The sequence below is a fragment of the Herpailurus yagouaroundi genome, unplaced genomic scaffold (assembly GCF_014898765.1).
Source record: "Herpailurus yagouaroundi ecotype Mexico unplaced genomic scaffold, PumYag 203, whole genome shotgun sequence".
Classification (NCBI taxonomy): domain Eukaryota; kingdom Metazoa; phylum Chordata; class Mammalia; order Carnivora; family Felidae; genus Herpailurus; species Herpailurus yagouaroundi.
Window position 1 is genome coordinate 13,579,838 of NW_024412434.1, and position 24,773 is coordinate 13,604,610.

The following is a 24,773-nucleotide window of genomic DNA, read 5'->3' on the forward strand; positions in this document are numbered from 1 at the left end:
TGATCTTACTCATGTGTAGAATTTAAGAAACAAAACAAAGAAAGAAAGAGCAAAGACAAAAAAGCAAATTCTTAGAGAATAAACTGGGGTTACCAGAGGGGAGGTGGGTGGGGCATGGGTGAAATCAGTGATGGGGCTTAAGGAGCACACTTGGAATGAGCACTGGGTATTGTGTGGAAGTGAAGAATCACTGTACTGTACATCTGAAACTAAGATAACATTATATGCTAACTATCCTAGAATTAAAATTCTTAAAAATTGAATGAGGTTACACTAAAAATAATCGGATTAAAGTATATCTAATTAATATCAAGGGATCTACTATATTGACTTAGAGTAATACAAGGTTGTCTTGAAGATAGCTTATAAAGAACCTAAAATTCTGGGCTAGGAAGGTTGGAATTTATTCTTTTGGTCAATAATGTAGGGGAAGTTTTATAAGTAAAAGAAGGGCACATTCACAAGTGAGGCAAGAAATCTGATGCAATGTGTCAGAGGTCACAGAAAAGGAAACTGTAAGCTGAATGATAAAGAGGTTATTGAATAGCACAGTCTAGAAAGAAGAGAAGTTAGGGTCATTGTATTCCACTGGGAACATAGATGAGCTAGTTTGGAAAATGCCCTGAGTATATGACATGCATCTGGGAGGTGGCTGTGAACAGAGTATAATAGAAAACCTGTAATACCTGGCCTGGGAGAAGGGAAGGAAAGGGGGAGAGAGTCCAAGGAGACCAAGATAAGAACTATCCAGTGGCTAGGCAAAATTGGTCTTTTGCCTCCAGCTGGTTCTCAATCTAACTGAAGACTGATGGGGAAGTAAAACATACTTTACTCAGCTTAACACAATCTTAAAATGTTTTCTGCTTCTGTGATTTCAGTGTTAACAGTCAATTCTAAACAAGGAAGCTCCGGTAGAAAAATGTATCCTCTTTTTTTTTCACTTCCCTTAGATTTAGCAGGTGGTACAGAGGAAGGGAAAATAATAATATTTTTTTAATTCTCTTTTTTGAATTTTAAGGAGGCTCCACGCCCAACATGGGACTTGAACTCACAACCCTAAGATCAAGAGTTGCATGCTCTACCAACTGAGCCAGCCACATGCCCCTAAAATTATTATTATTTAAAAAAAATTTTTTTTAAGTTTATTTTTGAGACAGGGAGAGCACGAGCAGGGTAGAGGCAGGGAGAAAAGGACAGAGAGAGAATGCCGAACAGGCTCCATACTGTCAGCACAGAGCCCAGTGCAGGACTTATACTCATGAACCGTGAGACCATGACGTGAGCTGAAATTAAGAGTCGGATGCTTAGCCCAGGCACCCCTAAAATTATTATTTTAAAAAACATATGTACCCAAAGGAGTAGAAAACTATGTGCAAAAACCTGCACATAGCTATTTATGGCAGCCTTATCCATTATTGCCAAAACTTGGAGGAAGCCAATATGTCCTCCAGTAGGCGAATGGATAAATAAACTATGGTACATCCAGACAGTGAAATATTATTTGCCACTAAAAAGAAATGAGCTGTCAAGCCATGAAACTATGGAAGAAGCTTAAAAGCCTATTAAGTGGAAGAAGCCAACCTGAAAAGGCTACATGCTATGTGATTCCAACTATATGACATTCTGGAAAAGGCAAAGCTATGGAGACAATAAAAAGATCAGTGGTTGCTGAAGGGGTGAGAAAATCAGGGCAAGGAGAAATAAATAGGCAGAGCACAGAGGATTTTTTTAGGGCAGTGAAAATACTCTGTCGAGCACTAATAATGGGCACATACAGTTATACACGTGTCCAAATCCATAAAATGTACACCACCAGAGTGAACTCTAAGGTAAACTGTGGACTTAGGGTCATTATGATGTGTCAATGCAGATTCATCCTTGGTGAAAAATGTACCATTGTGGTAGGTGACGTTGATAACTGGGGAGGCTATGTGTGCGTGCGTGCGTGCGTGTGTGTAGAGGGGGGTATGTGGGAAATCTCTGTACTACCTTCCCAATTTTATTGTAAACCTAAGACTACTCTAAAAAATAAAATCTCAAATATATATAAGACTTAATTAAGGGACAGTGTTAGCAGCGAGAATATCCTGAATTCAGAAGCGCCCCGAAGCTGGAATCCAGACATCTAGGAGTCACTACGGTGGCTGGTGGCTGCCGATCAGCACCCACAAAGCTGGTGCCAAACACTGGGATGATGACTTGGGCCACTGCACTTGCGTTCCCATGACTCCATGAGATTTCTCCATGAGATTTCTTGTCGTGGAAATAGCAACAGTGGCCTCCTTTTCTCTGCAGCCATCAAAAATGAAGGAAATGCATTTAATTGGATGGTACTTGCATCCAGAACATTAGCACCAAGAAACCAGGAGATGTAGGTTATTCTTATTTTTTATTGTTTTAGCTTTTCCGCCCCAGCAGTGCCCTAGAAGGTGGGAGGAATGGAGTTGAGGAAGCCAGTCCTCAATTTGTCTTTTTCTTCCCATGTATTTATTTATACAATCATTTGTTCGTATAAGTATGGACTCATGAGTATTCGTTTTGTGCTCTGGGTTATCCAGTACTAATTTATTTAATTGCTCAAATTATTTCAGCCTTGACCCTTGGAACCTCTTTGAGTTGGTTCCTGTGTCCTTTTGACATATGCCCCTCAATTTGGTTTCTGTTGTTTGAGGGGTGTGTGTGTGTGTGTGTGTGCGTGTGCTTCTGTGTTCTGACACTACAGGGTGTTCTAGGCTTATCTTGTATGTTCCCCAACTCAGCCCTAGAATGAGCCACTGTTTCAAGGACCTGTAGTTCTTTTGTTGGAGAACGGTACTAGGAACAAAGATTGATTTGGGCACTGATTGTCATTCTTTGACCGTTGATCTTTCTGTGGCCTTATGTTTAGATATATATCTTACAAATATCATATACCTAAATTAAAAAAATATGTAGTGTTACAATCTTGGACTTTCAATTATAGAATTTACATTCTTTGCTTGCTGTGATTGCTTATAATAGGACTCATTTTTGTAACACTTCAGATTTGTCCTGTTTCCGTGTTTGGTTTCACTTTTTGATTGATTTTTGTTTTGTTTCTCCTTCCCTGACTTTTTTTTTTTTTTTTGATTGATTGATTAACTTTGCTTATATTCCTTCTGTCTCATTCTGTTTTTCCCTCTACTTGTTTGAAAATTATATGCTCTCTGTATATATGTATACGTTTTTTTGAGAGAGAGAGAATGTGCAAGCAGAGAAGGGGCAGAGTGAAAGGGAGAGAGGGAATCCCAAGCAGCCTCCATGCCCACCGCAGCCCCGACATAGGGCTCGATCTTAGGACTGTGAGATCATGACATGAGCTGAAATCAGGAGTCAGACACTTAACTGACTGAGCCACCCAGGCGTCCCTGTATACTCTTTTAGTGGTTACTTCACGCTTTTTTTTTTAACCTGCATTTAACTCAACAAAATCTGAAGTTAATATACCTCATTCCCAGACAATACGAGGACTTCAAGATGCTCCAAATGTATGATTAGTACCTCTCATATTATAGTCTCTTGTTGACCTATATTTCATTTCTAGCATATTTTCCTCTCAAAAATCAAGCATTATATTATGATTGTGTTCATTCAATGTTTATTTAGCTTTGTCCAGGCATTTCCGAATATCTTTCCTCATTAGTCTTTCTGTGTCTTGCATTTTCTGTCTTCAGTCATTTTTCTTCTGAGTCACATCCTTTAGAATTTCACTTAGTGAGGATGTTTTGACATTAAACCTTGTCAGTTTTTGTTCTTCTAACCATGTCTTCATCTTGCTCTAATTACTAATGTTTCATGATTCACTCGGTGACTGGGCCATGAAGCGAAGGTTAAAAGGCAAATAGGGGGGCTCTGGGGTGGTGCAGTCGGTTGAGCGTCCGACTTCAGCTCAGGTCACGATCTCGCGGTCCGTGAGTTCGAGCCCCGCGTTGGGCTCTGGGGTGATGGCTCAGAGCCTGGAGCCTGCTTCCGATTCTGTGTCTCCCTCTGTCTCTGCCCCTCCCCCGTTCATGCTCTGTCTCTGTCTCAAAAATAAATAAAACGTTAAAAAAAAAAAAAGATTGCACATCGTGGTTGTCAAAGGGGTTAAAAAAAAAAAAAAAAAGGCAAATAGGTGCCACCCAGGGAAGAGACCAGTGCATGATTTGAGGTTGCTGAGAACAGACAACACATTTACAGCAAGAGAGGAAGAGAGAGTGCACAGTGTAGGGACACTCAGGCAATGTAGCTGCACCCGTCCTACTTTACATGGCAGTGGAAAGACCCCACACGCCACCCTGGGGTCTAAAAGACAGAAAGTGGGGAGCATGCCGAAGAGCCGTCGATGCTTTGCTTAAGTGTACATCAAGCCCAGAACAAGGAAAGATATTCTTCCACAAGACGACAAGCTCAGCGCAGGCTGTGAGCACTCTTTAGGACATGTTCTGGGCTCAAGGCCAATGTTATGCAGCCAAGCAGGGGATGAGGCATTGCTCATGGCTGCCTTTCCTTTCAGTTTCTTTTCAGCCGAAATCAGTTTTGCTGTGTATAGAATTCTAGATTGACAGCTTTGCCCCCACTCAGTACTTTGATATATTATTTCAGACTCACTTCGGCTTCCATTATTGTTGAACAGTTAAGTGGGAATTTACTTGTCATTCCCTTGAAGATGATCAGTTTTATTTCTCTAAGCTACTCTTAAGACTTTTTTCTCTTTGTCTTTGGAGTTCTGAAGTTTCACAGTCGAAGGGGCGATTTCTTTATTACTGTCCTATTAGGGACTCATTAGGCTTTCTTGATCTGAGGATTGGTGTCTTTCCCCACATCTGTTAATTCTCAGCCATTATCTTTTAGTGTATTGCTTCCACTCTTTTCTCTGTTGTCTCTTTCTGGTACTCTGATAAAATGTTTGTGAGTCATTTTTACTCTGTTCTCCGTGTATTTGAGACTTGGCTTCTTCTATATTCCATGTCTCATAAATCTCTCCTTTGTATTTTCCATGTCTTTGTTTTTATGGACTGCATTTTAAGTGATTTATTCAGATATCATTTCAAGTTGACTGATTTTCTCTTCAACTATAGGCTTCACCCATTGAGTTGTAATTTTCACTTATATATTTTTATTATTATTTTTAAAGTTTATTTATTTATTTATTTTGAGAGAGAGCAAGGGGGGAGGGCGCAGAGAGAAAGGGAAGGGAGGGAGAGAGAGGATCCCAAGCAGGCTCCGTGCTTAGTGCAGAGCCCGACTCAGGGCTCAAAGCAACGAACCACGAGATCATGACCTGAGTCCAAGTCAGACGCTTAACTGACTGTGCCAGCCCGGTGCCCCTTCACCTACTACATTTTTAATTTATAGAAGTGGTGTGGTTCTTTTTCAGATTTTCTTGGTCATTCTTTATAGCCTTCTCCCCTCCAACATGTATTTTTTTTCAAACACTCCCAGGCAACTCTTGAATTCTCAGCAGACACTGACTGGTGTCCTATACATTTAACTCAATTTTGACACTGTCTACCTAGAGAGTAGAGTCAGATACCATAGGTTAAGGGCTCAGTCCCACAAGACTGCCTCCCACTGTAGATACCAGTGGCAATTTATGTTATCACCTGTGCTTCTGACTGAGCAGCCATCAATCAGAGGTTCTCGCAACCCCTCCTTGGGTTTTGACTAATTTGCTAGAGTGGGTCATAGAATTCAGGAGACCAGTTTACTTATTAACCATTTATTACACGGGGTATTAAAGGGTGCAAATGAATAGTCAGATGAAGAGATACAATAAAGGGAAGTTTGAAAGGGTCCCAAACACAGACGCTTCTGTCCCATGGTTTTTGGAGTGCATCACCCTTCCAATACATGGATGGATTTTGGTTTGCCAACCTGGAAGCTCTCCAAATCTCTTACTCTTGGATTTTTATGGAGGCTTAATTACATAGACATGATTGATTACATAATTGGCCATTGGTGATTGAACTCCATCTCTAGCTTCTGTCCCCTCCCCAGAGGTCTAGGGGTGAGGCCAAAAGTTCCAACCCTCTGATTACCTGATTGGTTTCCCTGGCAACCATCTTTCATCCTTAGAGCCTTTCCAAAAGTCTCATTAGCATAAACTCATGTGTGGTTGGAAGGAAGTTGATATAAATAGCAAGACACCTTTATTACTCTTGACATTTAGGAAATTCCAAGAATCTTAGGAGCTCTGTGCCAGGAATAGGGATGAAGACCAAATATATATATATATTCCTTATTGTAAATCACAATATCACCCCCCCCACACACTATATTGTTTAAGTTTCTATTTTAGTTCTTTAAACACTCTATGGTTAATATTCTGTTTCTGAAAATTTGAATAGTTAAGGTCTGAGTGGGTTTGCTGACTGAATTTCTGCTTGTTTTCCATCAAGATGTCCTGTTTTCTTATGTTTCAACATTTTTCAAAAACTGTCACTTCCCTTGCTTTCATTTTCTGAATTAATAGGCTTCCCTCACTTTTTTTAAAACCAGTTTTGGATTTATACACAAATCAACTGGAAAGTACAGAGAGTTCCCAAATCATCCTTTACCCCCTGCCTGTTTCCCTTATTATTAACATCTTGCATTAGTGTGTTGTATTTGGTACAGTTAATGAGCCAATATTGATACATTACTATTAACTAAAGTCTATAGTTTCTTTAGGGTTCACTCCATGTGTATATTCTGTGAGTTTTGATGAATGTATAATGACGTGGATCCACCATTACATTATCATACAGAATAGTTGCACCGACCCCAAATTCCTTGTGCTCTATTTATTAATTCTACTCTCCTTCCCCAAGCCCTGGCAACTATTGATCCTTTCACTGCCTCCATAGTTATACCTTTTCCAGAATGTCATATATTTGTAATCCTATAGTATATAGCCTTTTCAGATTGGCTTCTTTCCCCTAGCAAAATGCATTTAAGTTTCTTCCATGTTCTTTCATGGCTTGATAGCTCATTTCTTTTTAGTCGTGAATAATATTCATTGTCCAGACGCATCACATTTTATTTATCCATTCACCTGCTGAAGGATATCTTGTTTGCTTTCAAGTTTTGGTGATTATGAATAAAGCTGTTATAAATAGCTGTATGCAGGTTTTTGTGTGGCATAAGTTTTCAACTCATTTGGGTAAACACCAGGGTGCACAATGGCTAGAGAGTGTGGTAAAAGCATGCTTAGATTTGTAAGAAACTTCTAAACTCTTTTCCAGAGTGGCTGTGCTGTTTTGCATTCCCACGGCAATGAATGAGAATTGCTGTTTGTATACAACCCTGCCAGTGTTTGGATTTTAGACATTCCAACGGGTATGTAATAGTATTTTCTGGTTTTAATTCGCCATTCTCTATTGTCATATAATGTTGAGCGTCTTTTCAAATGCTTATTTGCCATCTGTATATCTTCCTTGGTAAGATGTCTATTCAGATTTTGGCCATTTTTAAATTGGGTTGTCTTCTTATTGTTGAGTTTTAAGAGTTCTTTATGTATTTTGGAAATGTTCCTTTGTCATATACTTTCTCCTAGTGTGTGACTTCTCTTTTATTCTCATAACAATATCTCTTATTGAGCAGAAGTTTTAAATTTCAATGAAGTCCAATTTACCTGATTTTTCTTTCATGGATTATGTTTTTTGGTGCTGTATCTGAAAAGTCTCACCAAACCCAAGGTCACTTAGGCGTTGTTCCGTGTTATCTTCTAGGAGTTTTATACTCTTGTATTATGCCTTTAGGCCTATGATCCATGTTGAGTTGGTTTTTGTGAAAAGTGTAAGGTCTTTAAGATCCCTGTGTTGGCTGGTGGACGTCCCGCTGTTCCAGCACCATTGTTGAACAGACTTTTTTTTTTTTTTTAATTTTTTTTTTTCAACGTTTATTTATTTTTGGGACAGAGAGAGACAGAGCATGAACAGGCGAGGGGCAGAGAGAGAGGGAGACACAGAATCGGAAACAGGCTCCAGGCTCTGAGCCATCAGCCCAGAGCCCGACGCGGGGCTCGAACTCACGGACCGCGAGATCGTGACCTGGCTGAAGTCGGACGCTTAACCGACTGCGCCACCCAGGTGCCCCGAACAGACTGTCTTTTAAACATTGAATTATCTTTGCTCCTGTTTCAAAGTTTGGCTGACTATAATTGTCTGGATCTATTTCTGGGTTCTTTATTCTGTTTTATTGGCCTATTTGTCTATTCTTTCACCAAAACTGTGCTGTCTTGATTATGGTCACTTTACAGTAAAGCTTGAAGTCGGGTAGTATCAGTCCTCCAAATCCATTTTTTTCCTTCAATCTTCTGTTGGCTATTCTGGGTCTCAGTCTCTCCATATAAACTTTAGAATCAGCTTACCAATATTTGCAAAATAACTTGTTGGAATTTTTATTAGGATTGCATTGAATCTGGAAATCAAGTAGAGAAGAACTGGTATTTTGACAATATTGTTCTTATTCATGAACATTCTCTCCATTTATTTAAATCTTCCTTGATTTCTTTCATCAGAGTTTTATAAGTCTTATACATTTTTTTTGTTAGATTCATGCCTAAGTATTTCTTTTTGTTGTTGTTGTGGATATAAATGGTATTATGTTTTTAATATCAAATTCCAGTTGTTTATTTCTGGTATATAGAAAGCAATTGACCTTTATGTATTAACCTTGTAGACTGCAACCTTGCTGTAATTGCTAATTAGTTTCAGGAAATTTTGCTCAATTTGTTTAGATTTTCTATGTAGATAATCATTCTTGCCTTGTTCTTGTTCTCAGTGGGGAAGCTTCTAGTTTCTTACCATTGAGTATGATGTTAATTATCAATTTTCGTAGAACTTCTTAGTCAAGTTGAAGAAGTTTCCCTCTATTCTTAGTTTGCTCAGAGTTTTTATCATAAGTGGGCGTTGGATTTTGTCAGATGTTTTTCTGCATCTATTGATATGATCATGCGAATTTTTAGCCTGTTGCGGTAAATTCCATTCATTGGTTTTCTTTCCTTATTGCTTTGTTATTTTGATAGACTTTATTCAAAAATGTAAACACTCTAAAACAAACATTTCAGGTAGTGGCTGACACATCATTCAGTTATTTGCTCTGCTGAAATGCCTTCAACTCCCCCTCAAATAAAAATTGAATGAAATTCCCAGACAAGCTTGAGCACAAGCTGAGACACAGCACTTTATTTATTTATTTATTTATTTATTTATTTATTTATTTATTTTTAATGTTTATTTAGTTTTGAGAGAGAGAGAGAGAGAGAGAAAGAGCGTGAGCACAGGAGAGAGAGAGGGACACAGAATCCAAAGCAGGCTCCAGGCTCGGAGCTGTCAGCACAGAGCCTGAAGCGGGGCTCAAACTCGTGAACCGTGAGATCATGACCTGAGCCAAAGCCGGACGCTTAATTGACTGAGCCACCCAAGCACCCCAACACAGCACTTTAGAAATGTCCCGATTTCTAGAATTAAAAGAGACAACAAAAATCACCAAAATTAAAACTAGAAGAGTTAATTCAGGTTCCAGGGTCATATCTTTCTCTTTTCTCTTTTGAGTGTAGTTGATAACACAGTGTTACATTAGTTTCAAGTATATTACACAGTGGTTTGGCAGGTTTAACGATTATGCCGTGCTCGCCACAACTGTATCTATCATCTGTCACCATGTGGCGGTATTACAATATCATTGACTGTGTTCCTTATGTTGTACCTTTTATTCCAACGACTTACTCATTCCATAACTGCAAGTCTGTCTTTCCCACTCCCTTTCACCCATTTTGCCCATCCCCCTACCTTCCTCCCTCTGGCAACCATCAGTTAGTTTGTTTTCTGTATTTAAAGATCTGATTTGCTTTTCGTTTGTTTATTTGTTCATTTGATTTTTGATAGATTCCACTTATGGGTGAAATCATGTGGTATTTGTCTTTCTCAGTCTGATTCATATCACTTAGCATAGTACCCTCTAGGTCCATCCATGTTGTTGTCAATGGCCATGATCTCGTCATTTTGTATGGCTGAGTAATATCCCATTGTACATAGATGTCACGTCTTTATCCAATTGTCTGTGGACAGACACTGGCTTTGCTTCCACATCTTGGCTATTGTAAATAGTTCTGCAATTAACCTAGAGGTGCATATAACTTTTTAAATTAGTGTTTTTGGAATTTTTGGGTCAATACCCAGAAGTGGAATTATTGGATTATGTACTATTTCTATTTTTAACTTTTTGAGGAAACTCCATGCTGTTTTCCACAGCGGTTGCACCAATTTGCATTGCCACCAATGGCACATAAGTGTTCCTTTTCCTCCGTATCCTCGCCAACACTTGCTATTTCTTATGTTTTTGATTTTAGCCATTCTGACAGGTATAAGGTGATCTCTCATCGTGGTTTTAATTTGGATTTCCCTGATGATTAGTAGTTTTGAGAATCTTTATGTGTCTTTTGGCCATCTGTATGTCTTCTTTGGAAAAATGTCTATTCAGGTTCTGTGCTCATTTTTAAATCGGATTATTTCTTTTTTTTTTTTTTGGTGTTGATGTGTAGAAGTTATTTATATATTTTGGATATTAACCCTTATCAGATATAGCATTTACAAATATCTTCTCCCATTCAGTAGGTTGCCTTGTTGTTTTGTTGATGGCTTCCTTCACTGTGCAAAAGCTTTTTATTTTGATGTAGTCCTAATAGTTTATTTTTGCTTTTATTTCCCTTGCCTCATGAGACATATCTAGAAAAATGTTGCTGTAGCTGATGTCAGAGAAATTACTGCCTGTGCTCTCTTCTAGGATTTTTATGGTTTCAGGTCTGACGTTAGGTCTTAATCCATTTTGAGCTTATTTTTGTGTATGGTGTAAGAAAGTGATGTAGTTTCATTTTTCTACATGTAGCCACCCAGTTTTCCAGCACCACTTATTGGAGAGACTGTCTTTTCCCCACTGTATATTCTGGTCTCCTTTGTCATAGATTGATCGACCATATAAGTGTGGGTTTATTTCAGGGCTCTCTATTCTGTCCCATTGAATGTGTCTGTTTTGGTGCCAGTACCACACTATTTTGATTACTACAGCTTTGTAATGTATCTTGAAATCTGGGATTGTGATGCCTCCAGCTTTGTACTTCTTTCTCAAGATTGCTTTGGTTATTTGCAGTCTTTTGTGGTTCTGTACAAATTTCAAGGTTGTTTTAGCTTTGTGAAAAACGCTGTTGATATTTTGATAAGGATTACATTGAATCTGTAGATTGCTTTGGTTAATATGTACACTTTAATTATATTAATTCTTTCAATCCATGAGCATGGAATATCTTTCCATTTGTTTATGCTGTCTTCAATTTCTTTCACCAGTGTTCAGAGTACACGTCTTTCCCTTCCTTAGTTAAGTTTATTCATAGGTATTTTATTCTTTTTGGTACAATTGTAAGTCAGATTTTTTTTCTTAATTTCTCTTTCTAGTACTTTGTTACTAGTATAAAGACATACTGCCGATTTCTGCATATTAATTTTGTGTTCTGCATCTTAATGAATTCATGTATTACTCCGAGTAGTTTTTTGGTGGAGTCTCCAGGGTTGTCTAAATACAGTATCATGTCATCTACGAATTATGACATTTTTACACTTCTCAATTTGGGTGTCTTATAACCTTTTCTTGTCTGATTTCTGTGGGTAGGATTTTCAGTATTATGTTGAATAAAAATTGAGAGTGGACATGCTAGGCTTGTTCCTGATCTTAGGAGAAGACCTGTCAGTTTTTCACTAGTGAGTGTGATGTTCGCTGTGGGGGTTTTTCATATATGGCCTCTATTATGTTGAGGTATGTTCTCTCTGAACTCACTTCGCTTAGAGTTTTTATCATGAATGAATGTTGAACTTTGTTGAATGCTTTCTCTTTATCTATTGAGATGCTCATATGATTCATATGATTTTTATCCTTTGTTTTATTCATATTGATTGATTTGCAAATATTGAACCATTTTTGCATCACTGGAATAAATCCCACTGGATGGTGGTGAAAGTTCCTTTAATGTATTTTTGAATGCTGTTTGCTAATATTTTGTTGAGGATTTTTGCATTTATGTTCATATTGGCCTATAGTTTTCTTCTTCTTCCTCCTCCTCCTCCTCCCCTTCCTCCTCCCCCTCCCCCTCCTCTTCCTCCTCCTCCTCCTCTTCTTCTTCTTCTTCTTCTTCTTCTTCTTCTTCTTCTTCTTCTTCTTTTTCGTGGTATCTTTATCTGGTTTTGGTATCAGGAAAATGCTGGCCTCATAGGATATGTTTGGCAGCTTTCTTTACTCTTCTAATTTTTGGACTAGTTTGGGGAAAATAAATATTAACTCTTCTTTAAATGTTTGGTAGAAATCACCTGTGAACCCATGTGATCCTGAACTTTTTTGGGTTTTTTGGTAGTTTTTAAAATTTTTTATTCGATGTTGTTACTAGTAATTGATCTGTTAGGATTTCCTATTTCTTCCTGATTCAGTTTCAGAAGATTTTCTACTTCTAGGAATTAACCCATTTCTTCTGGGTTGTCCTGTTTGTTGGTATGCAATTTTTCACAGTATTCCCTCATAATCCTTCACATTTCTGTATTGTCAGTTGTTAGTGTTTCTCATTTATGATTTTATTTACTTGACTTCTTTGTTTATTTACTTTCCTTGGTGAGTCTGGCTAAGAGTTTATCAATTTTGTTTTCATCTTTTCAAAGAACCAGTTCTTGGTTTCATTGACTTTCCATCGTTATTTAAGTTTCTATCTCATTTATTTCTACTCTGATTTTGTTATTTCCTTCGTTCTATTCACATTGGGCTTTGTTTGTTATTCTTTTTCTAGTTCCTTTAGGTGTAAGATTAGATTTTTTATTTGAGCTTTTTCCTGTTTATTGAGGTAGGCCTGTATTGTTATATATTTCCCTCTTAGAACTGCTTTTGCTGTATCCCAAGGACTTTGAACTATTATATATATATTTTCCTTTGTCTCATTGTATGTTTTTCTTTCTTTTTTGATTGCTTCATTGACCTATTGGTTGTTTAGTGTCATGTTGCTTAGCTTAGCCTGCCTGAGTTTGCATTTTTTCCAGTTTTTTTTTTTTCTTCTGATTTATTTCAGGTCTCCTATCACTGATTGGAAAAATTGCATGGTATAGTTTTAATCTTAAATTTATTGAGGCCTTTTATGTGGCCTACATGTGATCTATTCTGAAGAATGTTCCATGTGCACTTGAAATGAATATATATTGTTATTTTTGGATGGAATGTTCTGTATATATCTGTCATATACAACTGGTTGAATATGTCATTCAAAGACACAGTTTCCTTATTGGCCTTCTACCTGGATGATTTATCCATTGTGAGGTGTTAAACTTTCCTACTATACTTGTATTATGATTAATTTCTCCCTTTATGTCCATTAATATTTTCTTCATGTATTTAGGTGTTCCAGTGTGGTGTGTATAGATATTTATAATTGTTACAATCTCTTGTAGGATTAATCCCTTTATCATTATGTAATGCCCTTTTTTGTATCTTGTTATAGTTTTTGTTTTAAAGCCTATTTTGTCAGATAAAAGTATTCCTACTTCTTTTTTTTTTTTTTTTCATTTTTATTTACATGGTAAATGTTTTCCCATTTCTTCATTTTCAGTCTGTATGTGTCTTTAGGTCTGAGGTGAGTCTCTTGTAGGCAGCATAGAGATGGTCTTGGGTTTGTTTGTTGGATTTTTTTTTTTATCCATTCCACCACCCTTTTTATTGGAGCATTTAGACCATTTACATCTAAATTAATTATTCATAGGTATGTAGTTATTGCTATTTTGTTATTTTTTTCTATTTTTTCTTGTTCATTTTTGTAGTTCTTCTCTGTTCCTTTCTTTTTCTCCTGCTCTCTTCTTTTTGTGATTGGTGCGTTTCTGTAGTGTTATGTTTTACTTTTTCTTTCTTTTTTGTGTGTCTATTATAGGTTTTGGGATTGTGGTTACCATGAGGTTCATATCTAATTTCCTAAGTACATACCAGTCTGTATTAATCTGATGTTCATTTAAGTTCAAAATGTTTATTTATTTTTGAGAGGGGCAAAGAGAGAGGAAGAGAGAATCCCAAGTAGGTTCCACTCTCAGAGCAGAGCCTGATGCATGGCTCGATCTTACCACCATGAGATTATGGTCTGAGCTAAAATTAAGAGTCAGACAGACACTTAACTGACTGAGCCACCTAGGCACCCCTAAGTTCAAAACACATTCTTTTTTTTTTTTTAAATGTTGATTTCTTTTTGTTTTTTTTAATTTTTTTTTTAACGTTTATTTATTTTTGAGACAGAGAGAGACAGAGCATGAACAGGGGAGGGTCAGAGAGAGAGAGGGGGAGACACAGAATCTGAAACAGGCTCCAGGCTCTGAGCTGTCAGCACAGAGCCCGACGTGGGGCTTGAACTCACAAACCGCGAGATCATGACCTGAGCCGAAGTCGGACGCTTAACCGACTGAGCCACCCAGGCGCCCCTCAAAACACATTCTTAACAAAAAATTTTTTCTATTTTTTCTTCCTTCCTCTATCTTTAATGTATCTGCTGTCATATTTTACATATTTGTATTCATAATTCTTTTACATCTAATTATGGCCATTTCTTTTCTACTTCTTAAAGAAGTCCTTTTAACATTTCTTGTAAGTCTAATATAGTGGTGGTCAACTCCTCTACCTTTTGTTTGTCTGAGAAAATTTTGATCTCTTCTTCAAATATGAATGATAATCTTGCCGGGTAGAGTATTCTTGGTTGTAGAATTTTTTTCCTTTTGGTACTTTGAATACGTCATGCCACTCTTTTCTGGCTTGCAATGTTTCTATTGAAAAATCAGCTGATAGCCTTATAGGTTTTCCCTTGTAGGTAACTTTTTACTTCTTACTTGCTGCTTTTAAAATTCTCTGTCTTAAGCACCTGGGTGGCTCAGTCGGTTAAGGGTCTGACTTCGGCTCAGGTCATGATCTCATGGTTCATGGGTTTGAGCCTCGCATCGGGCTCTGTGCTGACAGCTCAGAGCCCGGAGCCTGCTTTGGATTCTGTGTCTCCCTCTCTTTCTGCACCTCCCCCACTCACGCTATCTCTCTCTCCCCCCAAAATAAATAAACACTAAAAAACATTTTTTTAATTCTCTCCCTATAACCTTTGACATTTTAATTATTATGTCATGGTATGGACCTCCTTAGGCTCATCTTCTTTGGAGCTGTCTGTGTTTCTTGAACCTGGGTGTCTGTTTTCTTCCCTAGGTTTGGAAAGATTGCAGCTATTATTTCTTCAGGTAAATTTTCTACCCCTTTCTCTCTCTTTTCTTTCCCTTATTCTGGGACTCCCATATTGTGAATGTTTGTTCACTTGATGTTATCCAACAGATACCGTAACCTATCATCCATTTTAAAACTATTTTCTCTTTTTGCTGCTCAGCTTGAGCGCTTTCCATTACACTGTCTTCCAGATTGCTGATATATTGTCCTGTGTCCACTAGTGTGTTTTTTATTTGTTACTGAATTCTTCAACTCTGATTCGTTCTTTTTAATACTTTCTGTGTCTTTATTAAAGGTCTTACTTAGTTCTTCCACTCTTCTGTCCAGCCTGGTGAGTGTTTTAATGACCATGACTTTAACTTCCCTATCAGGCATATGGTTACTCTCTATTCCATTCCGTTCTTTTGCGGAGATTTTTGTCCTGTTCTTTCTTTCAGAGCATATTCTTCTGTCGTGCCATTTTGCTTAACTTTCTGTGTCTGTGTCTATGGATTGGGGAGAACAGCTACTTCTCCAAAACTTGAAGGAATGGTCTTATGTATGGTCATCCACTATGTGTGGGTGCTTGGTGACTTTTGCTGGCTGACCGGAGCTATGGCTGGCATAGGCTGGAGGTCCTGGACTTTTCACACAGTGGACACCCTGTCAGGAAGGCTAAAGCTGAAGTGGGTGCAGGTGAGGGTGTCTTGACATTCATTGACTTTCAAATGTTGAAGCAGCTGTGCTTACCTGGCATGAATCCCACTTGATTGTGGGCTATAATTCTTTTTTTTTTTAATTGTTTTTTAATGTTTATTTATTTTTGAGAGAGAGAGAGAGCATGAACAGGGGAGGGGCAGAGAGAGAGGGAGACACAGAATCCAAAACGGGCTCCAGGCTCCGAGCTGTCAGCAGAGCCCGACACGGGGCTCGAACTCACGGACCGCGAGATCATGACCTGAGCCGAAGTCGGCCGCTTAACCGACTGAGCCGCCCAGGCGCCCCCTATAATTCTTTCTATACATGGTTGGAATCAGTTTGCTAAAATTTTGTTGAGGATTTTTATATCTGCATTCAAATATTGGTTTGTAGTTCTCTTTTTCATCATGTCTTTGCCTGCTTTTGTTATTAGGGTAATGCTGGCTTCAAAGAATTTCTGCTTCTATTTTCTGGAAGAGACTGTAGACAGTTGTTATAATTTCTTCCATTAATGTTTGGCAGAATTCACCAGTGAATCCATTTGGGCCTGATACTTTCTGTTTTGACAGGTATTCATTATTGATTCAATTTCTTTAACAGACGTTGTCCTATGTAAGTAATATATTTCTCCCGGGTATATTGCATCATTCAAGATTTTGGTCCATTTCATGTGTATTACCAAATTGCGGGAATACATGTGTTCATAATTTTTTTATTGTCTATTTTATATCCATGGGGTCAAAGATCAGGCTGTCCTTTCATTTCTGCCATTGTGTCTTTTCTAGACAGAAATCCTAGACAGAATTCTTGGGTTTTACAAAGCCAGCTTCACTCTCAGGATGTAGACATTCTGATGAGATCGGAGCTATATTCCAAATGTTACTGGATACCGAATTCTAGGTTGGTGGCATTTTTCTGCAAATACTCTAAGTATTTCACTCCACTCTCTTCATGTTTGCATGGTTTCTGAAGAGAAGTTGTAATAGGAAAAAATGACATTCTTATATTTGTTCCTTCATAGTAAGGTTCCCCCCCCCCCCTTTGGCATCTTTCAAATTCTTCTCTTTGTCTTTATTTTTCTGTGGTCTGGATATATGACAAAGTGTGGAGTTTTTGGTATTCATCCCATTTCTGCTATCTGAGCTTCCTTGCCCTGTGGTTTGGTGTCTATCGTTAATTTTGGAAACTCTCGGTCATTATTGCTTCAAATATTTCTTCTGTTATTTCCTCTCTTGTTTTCTTTTTATTTCCATTATGCATATGTTACACCTTTTATAATTGTCCCCCGGTTCTTGGATATTCTGCTCTTTTTCATTCATTTTTCACAATGCATTTCAGTGTCGGGAGTTTCTATGAACATTTCTTCAAGCTCTTTCTTTCCTCAGTCATGTCCCGTCTGTTGACGAGCCCATCAGAGACATTCTTCATTTCTGTTATGGTGTTTTTGGTTTCCGGTATGTCCTTTTGATTCTTCCTTTGAGTCCCCATCTCTCTGCTTACATTAACCATGTTCTTGCATCATGCCCACTTTTTCCATTGGGATTCTTGGGACATTAATGACAGCTGTTTTAATTCCCAGTCTGATCACTCCATGTCTCTGCCATACCTAAGTTTGGTTTTGGTGTATGCTCTCTCTTCAAATTATTTGTTGTTGAAAACTAGAGATGATGTGCTGTATAAAAGGAACTAAGGTAAATAGGCCTCCAATGTGAGGTTTTATGGTTATGTGGCTAGGGGTTAGACTGTTTACTGCTCACTGTGGCTGTTAAGTATCAGAGGTAAAAAGTTTCTCTGGTGTCCTTGTTTTTGTCTCTGCTGTTTTCCTTGGGTTTCCCCGGAGACTTTTCCTTAAATAAGTTCTGGGACATGCAGTTCTTTCTGTTCTGTCCCCCCGTGATTATACAGAAGCCCTGCTGATGAGGTGGTGAGCTGTTAAGGGGAGGGTCTGTATTCCCTAGTCCTAGGATTAGGTCTCAGTCTTTTAGAGAGTCTGTGCCTCTGGGCTGTGATCTTTACAAGTGCTTCTCAGTTATGGGTTTTTGTTCCATTTTGTTTTGTTTCCTCTTTTTTTTTTTTTTTTTTTTTTTTTGGTTTTCAAATGTTTATTTATTTTGGAGAGACAGAGACAGAGTGCAAGTAGGGGAGGGGCAGAGAGAGAGGGAGACACAGAATCCAAAGCAGGCTTCAGGCTCTGAGCTGTCAGCACAGAGCCAGACGGGGGCTCGAACTCACGAGAGCTGTGAGATCATGACCTGAGCCGAAGTCGGATGCTTAACAGACTGAGCCACCCAGGCGCCCCTGTTTTGTTTCCTCTTTAGGTGAGATAGTCATGCTAGAGTTGTCTGGAATTAGGTATTTCCCTTCTCCTGCATTGGCTAGGACTCTGATGAAATCCTAGTTAGTTGGGCTCTGGTAAAATAGGTTATCTTGAGGGCAGGCCTCACGAAAAGAACAGAATTATCTATGCCTTCTTCAAAGTGGTGGCTGTTTGCCAGAAGCAAGAGGAGATTTTTCTCCAGTCTTCACTGAGAGAGAGAGTCTGGAAAGACTCTTGGAGGTAAAACTCACAAAAAGCATGAAGCTCCCTGCCTAAAACTGGATCGCCCTGCAATTTCAAAACTTAAACTTGCCTACATTGAGCTTCCTGCAATTCATCCATTACAGATTAAGTTTTCCCATTCTGGTACTGGTCCTTGTGGGAGCTTCTTCTCCTGCTTTGGTAAGTTGTGATTGTCTGTATCTAACTGTCTGTCTGTGCGGTTGCAGGGGGTGGGGGTGTGTGGCAGTGGATTCCCCTGTGATCTCAGTTCTCTGGGGATCTAACAAGAATTGTCGATTTCAGTTTGTCCAGCTTTTTTCTTATTGCGAGGGAGTGATGACTTTCAAGCTCCTTACATGCTGGGCTGGAAACTAGAAATCCTTTGCTTTAATTTTCCTATATTTAAAAACATTTCTTTAATGTGTATTTATTTGAGAGAGAGAGACAGAGACAGAGCATGAGCGGGGGAGGGGCAGAGAAAGAGGGAGACCCAGAATCCGAAGCAGGCTCCAGGCACAGAGCCCGATGCGAGACTTGAACCCGCGAATGTGAGATCATGACCTGAGCTGAAGTCGGACGCTTAACTGACTGAGCCACCCAACCGCCTCTAATTTTCCTATATTATTTTACTTGAACTGCGCTTTATTTATATTCTAAAGACTGTGGGATGGATTACAAAACTGATTATGTGTAGGTTTTTGAAATAGAAATTAGATGTGAAGCCGTGAAGAGACGGCAGCAAGAATGCTGTTCATATGGGCTATTACCATTACTGTGCCTGAGCGTCACATTGGACCAGGGATTTCCTGCTAGTGACATCAGAAGAGGGAATTATCGTAGGTTCCACAGTTATATTTACCTTGCTGAGCAAACATACCAGTTTTGGAATAAGGACAACATTCTCCTGCTGCTAAATTCTAAAGTAAATTTACTATGTGGGGTAAACAAGGAGAGCATTGAGCAACTGACATAACAATAATGGTTTTTTTTTTTTAAATCTTTTAAAAATCTTTTGTTTGTTTTTGAGAGAGAGAGAGAAAGAGAGAGAAGGGGAGGGGCAGAGAGAGAAAGAGGAAGAGAGAGAATCCCAAGAAGGCTCCACGCTGTCTGCACGAGCCCGGTATGGGACTGGATCTCACAAACCCCAAGATCATGACCTGAGCCAAAATCAAGAGTTGGATGTTTAACCGAGTGAGCTACCCAGGTGCCCCTTCAATATATTATTTTATTTTTTATTTATTTTGAGAGAGACAGAGAGAGAGAGGGTGCATGCATGCAAGCAGGGGAGGGGAAGAGAGAGAGGCAGAGAGAAAATCCCAAGCAGGCTCCCGCTGTCAGTGCTGAGCCTGACGCAGGCCTTGACCTCACGACCATGAGATCATGACCTGAGCCAAAATCAAGAGTCCAGTGCTCAACTGACTGAGCTACTCAGGCACCCCCAGATAAAGTTTTTAACAATCAGCGGATACATATGTTATCTTACACATCGCTTTTTCATCATGACTTCCAGTAAAAACCAACATTAACGTATGACTCAGTAGGCATGTTGGGTGAAAGAACCAGAAGTTCTGAGTGTTTAGGGAGGCACCAGCAACATTTACTCCACTCCGTGTAGGCACTCTAGAACCTCCATGCTTCCCAAGGACCCACGCGTGATGAAGCTTAATGGGAGGACTCCCAGCCTTCCTCCCATTAGATAATGGAACCAGGCTGAATCCAGATTCCAGCCACTTCCAATAACATGGTTTTGGGGAAAGCCACATAGATCCAGATATCCCCTGGACTGGAAACAAGCAACTTGCAGTTTGAGCTGGTTTTTACAGGATTAGGGATGATAAATTGAGAGATGTTTATGTTACTTTGGGCCAAGTTAGGATGGTTTTCTCCCTCCTGCTGACGTGCCCCGGCCATGATAATAACCAGCTTAGAGTTTGCAGTCCCGTTATAGCCTTTGCCAGAGACAAATTTGGGCGTTCTACGGAAAAGGCTGCTGTGCTGGAGATCCATCATCTCTCCCTTCAATTTGTCTTCCATGACCTCAACAAGAGCACGTTCATCTGCCCAGCCCTTCATTAAGGTAGCGATGGCCCAGGCCATGCCAACAGCACCAACCCAACAACTGTAATCTTATTCTGGGGGTGGGGTGAGGTGTGGTCTTCCTTAAGAAGGTTAAGAAGGCTCTGAATCAGCTGTTCCTTAAGAGTTGCCACATGGGGCTTAGAATCGAAAGGAATTGAGAGTGCAAGTTGGGTGGGTGGGTGTCGGTGGCATGTGGCATTGGGTCTGGACTTGGTGGCAGTGGCTCTGGTACTCTGTCATATCTGCATTTCTACTGTGAAAGTTGAGAGATTTATTCAGTTCTCTATGCAAAGAGCCTTTGATAGCTCTTTCTTATCCACGGAATAACTCCTATAAAAGCAAATTTGTTGAAAGAATTCAGGCCTTTCATAAGAGATTTATGCTGCCCCACCTTGGCTCGAGCTTGTAGACCTGTGAGCAAAACCAAATTCCTCTTCAAGAAGCCCGGACTAGTGTTCGATCAAGACTCCACACCTCTACACCGTAATACATAAACAAAGGGATTCGGGGTCTAGAAAACAGCACATTGTCTGCTTTTACAGCTGTACCAAGAGGTCGATAATACCTGGGGAGGGGGGGGCCGCCATGCCAGATTCTAAACAGCATAAGCTCTTGGTATGAACAGTGGACTGAAAAATGTCCCCCCTGCCAGGTAATGAACACAGTGACTTCCTGAATCAAGTAAACAGGGAATGGAGAGTTCTGAAATAAAATTCATTTTGGGGGATAGTTGGAGGTTTTGTGGAAAAATACGTTGTATTTTGAAGAGAAAGATGAGAAATCAAGATAATAGATATACAGGGTATACTTTCTGTTTTGCTGCCTTGCTAAGTTGTGTCTTATTAAACAACTCAGTCATTTATTGGGTTAAGCTAATTAGCCACAATCAAGTTTTAGTGTCAGGGCTATACCACAAACAAGGACTGGAAACTATGCACAGCAAGTGGTCGGAGCCACTTCAGAGTTGAACTTGAGCAGAGTTGCCCAGAGCAGAATTTCTACCTTTTGCAGCTTCCCTCTAAGGATTCCACTGGGAGCTTGGTAAGAGCAGCTAAAAAGTGTGAGTAACTTATACCTCCATTTCCCTCAGCAAAAGGATTTAATCATACTCCATTATACGCATAATTCACACATCTTTGATTGTTCTTTCTAAACCCCTTTCAATATTGCTTTGGCTGCTAATTGTAGTTTGCTTGGGTTGAGGAAAAAGATTAATGCAGGGCAACCATATTGAGTATCTTTGTTTTTATTTAATAAATATGCAGCGGATAAATACATCCAATAATTAGAGGAGACTGTACATTAGGTACGTATGCCACGGAAGAAGGAGATTTGGGCAATAGTAATTTCATAAAGTTAGCAAGAGTCACTGTTGTTCCATACTTACTGGCCCATGATGAACTAGATTCTTATTTCTCGGGGCACCTGGATGGCTCAGTTGGTGAGCGTCCGACTTCGGCTCAGGTCATGATCTCACGGTCCGTGAGTTCGAGCCCCGCGTCAGGCTTTGGGCTGATGGCTCAGAGCCCGGAGCCTGCTTCCGATTCTGTGTCTCCCTCTCTCTCTGCCCCTCCCCTGCTCCTGCTGTGTCTGTCTCTCACTCAAAAATAAATAAACATTAAAAAAAAATACTTATTTCTTCATGTTTGTTGGGGGTGCCATAGGTTACACTGCTTCTTAGTCGGCATTGATTCAGATTAAACTGAATGCTAAGTTCTTTACTAGGTAAATACATTGTAAAGGAAAGAAGAGAACTGACGTTTTTCTGCTGAATTCCCATTATCTATAGATCCTACTTATTGTCCCCAAACTTACGTACCTTAAAGCCAGATTTTGTATCATTTATCTACTAAAAAGCCTTTGATAGCTCTTTCTTATCCACGGAATAACTCCTATAAAAGCAAATTTGTTGAAAGAATTCAGGCCTTTCATAATTTGGCCTGATTTTCTCTCCATAGAGACTGAACATTTTTATTAGCGTGTAGTCACGTTGATCAATGGCTTTTCTTCAAACACTTCATGTTTCTCCTTATCTGCCATTGTTTGCTCAGTCAATTCTTTGTGTGTGCGTGTGTGTGTGCGTGTGTGTGTGCGTGTATGTTTCTTCCTGAACTTAGAGAAATACTTCACAAATAGAAGGACTTTGAAAAAGAACCTAAAAAATGGAAGGGAGGGAGGAAGGAAGGAAGGAAAAGACTTAGGAAAATTTTTTTCCCTTTTATTTTCTCCTTTTTTCTTCTTAAACTGAAGTATAGTTGACGCACAATATTACATTAGTTTCAGGTGTACAACATAGTGATTCAATAAGTTTATACATTTTGCTATGCTCACCACAAGTATAACCCATACAACACCATTGCAATACTATTGACTATATTCCCTATGCTGTATCTTCCTGTGATTTTTCATTCCGTAGCTGGAAGCCTGTATCTCTCACTGTCCTTCCCCCATTTTGTACCTCCCTCCCCTCCGGCAACCACCAGTTTCTTCTCTGTATTTATGGCTCTGTTTCTGCTTTTTGTCTCTTCTTCTTCTTCTTCTTCTTTTTTTTTAGATTCTACATATAAGTGAAATCATACAATATTTGTCTTTCTCTGACTTATTTCACTTAGCATAATACTCTCTAGGTCCATTTATGTTGTTGCAGACGACAAGATCTCACTCTTTTTTTATGACTAATATTCCAATGTATGTATGTGTGTGTGTGTGTGTGTGTGTGTGTGTGTGTGTACACATCTTTATCCATTCATTTATCAATAGACACTTGGGTTCCTTCCATATCTTGGCAATTGTAAATAACACTGTGATTAACATAGGACACAGGTGCATATATGTTTTCAAATTTTGTTTTGTTTTCTTTGGGTAAACACCCAGTAGTGGGATTACTGGATCATATGTTTTTTATATATTTAATTTTTTGAGGAATTTGAGTATGGAGGCATACTGTTTTCCACAATGGCTGCACCAATATGCATTCCCACCAATAGTGCACAAGGGTTCCTTTTTCTCCACATCCTTGCCAACACTTTTTATTATTTGGTTTTTTTATTCTAGTCATTCTGACAAGTGTAAGGTGGTATCTCGTTGTGGTTTTGATTCGTACTTCCCTGATGATGAGTGATCTTGAGCATCTTTTCATGTGTCTGTTGGCCATCTGTGTGTCTTCTTTGGAGAAATGTCTGTTCATGTCTTTTGCCCATTTTTTAATTGGATTATTTGTTGTTTTTTTTTGGGGGGTGGTGGATCAATAGAGACTATATGTGAGCACTCTGGGTGTACACAAATCTCCTAATCTTGCTGTGCTCACTGGGGCTTCCCTCTTGGTTTTCTTATTTGCACAAGGACCTGAGTCCTCCATGAACTTCAAGTCAGTTGACCAACGTCCTGGTGCTTTTCTGCCTAGCCTTGAGCATCACTGTTCCCAAACATTATGTTCCCCAAGAACTGGCTGAGATTTTGTTCTTTTTTTTTTTTTTTAAGTTCATTTATTTTGAGAGAGAGAGAGAGAGAGAGAGAGAGAGTATGTGAGTAGAGGAGGGGCACACAGAGAAGAAAAGAAAGAGGATCCCAAGCAGGCTCCACACTGTCCACGCAGAGCCTGATGCAGGGCTCAAACCCACAAACTGTGAGATCATGACCTGAGCCAAAATCAAGAGTCAGACACTTAACTGACTGAGCCCCCTAGGCGCCCCAATAAATGCTTATTCTTAATATGTGATCATTTTTTACGTGTCCTTTATAGTTGAGATTTTGTTTTTAACCAGATATACCACTACCAATCATGATACCACCATGGTTTGGTTGCCATTTTCTACCTACTGAATTGGATACCAGCACAGCCTAGATCAGTTCTGGGGCCACTACATACTTTGGACCCTGCCCATTGCGGGGGGTCAATCCTGTGTCCAGGTTGGCTTTTTATAGATCATTTTGCCCATGGTAGATTAGCCTGCTGCGGATACACCAGCATACGGGGAGTTGGTGCCTGCTCAAGACTCTGCAGCTGAGGGGCGCCTGGGTGGCGCAGTCGGTTAAGCGTCCGACTTCAGCCAGGTCACGATCTCGCGGTCTGTGAGTTCGAGCCCTGCGTCAGGCTCTGGGCTGATGGCTCAGAGCCTGGAGCCTGTTTCCTATTCTGTGTCTCCCTCTCTCTCTGCCCCTCCCCCGTTCATGCTCTGTCTCTCTCTGTTCCAAAAATAAATAAACGTTGAAAAAAAATTTTTTTAGAAGA

At 39.4% G+C, this 24,773-nt stretch overlaps 1 long non-coding RNA gene and 1 pseudogene across 1 annotated transcript in view; one reads left to right on the top strand and one right to left on the bottom strand.

Annotated features, from left to right (window-relative positions):
* The window catches only part of LOC121014581 (uncharacterized), an 85,921-nt gene extending 78,622 nt beyond the window's left edge, over window positions 1–7,299 (top strand). Inside the window, exon 3 of the long non-coding RNA XR_005783284.1 lies at window positions 7,224–7,299. This is a non-coding gene — a long non-coding RNA (uncharacterized LOC121014581). The remainder of the gene's footprint in view (window positions 1–7,223) is intronic.
* Window positions 7,300–19,914: 12,615 nt separating this feature from the next.
* Window positions 19,915–22,384, bottom strand: LOC121014564 (L-lactate dehydrogenase A chain-like; annotated as a pseudogene).
* Window positions 22,385–24,773: the final 2,389 nt, after the last annotated feature.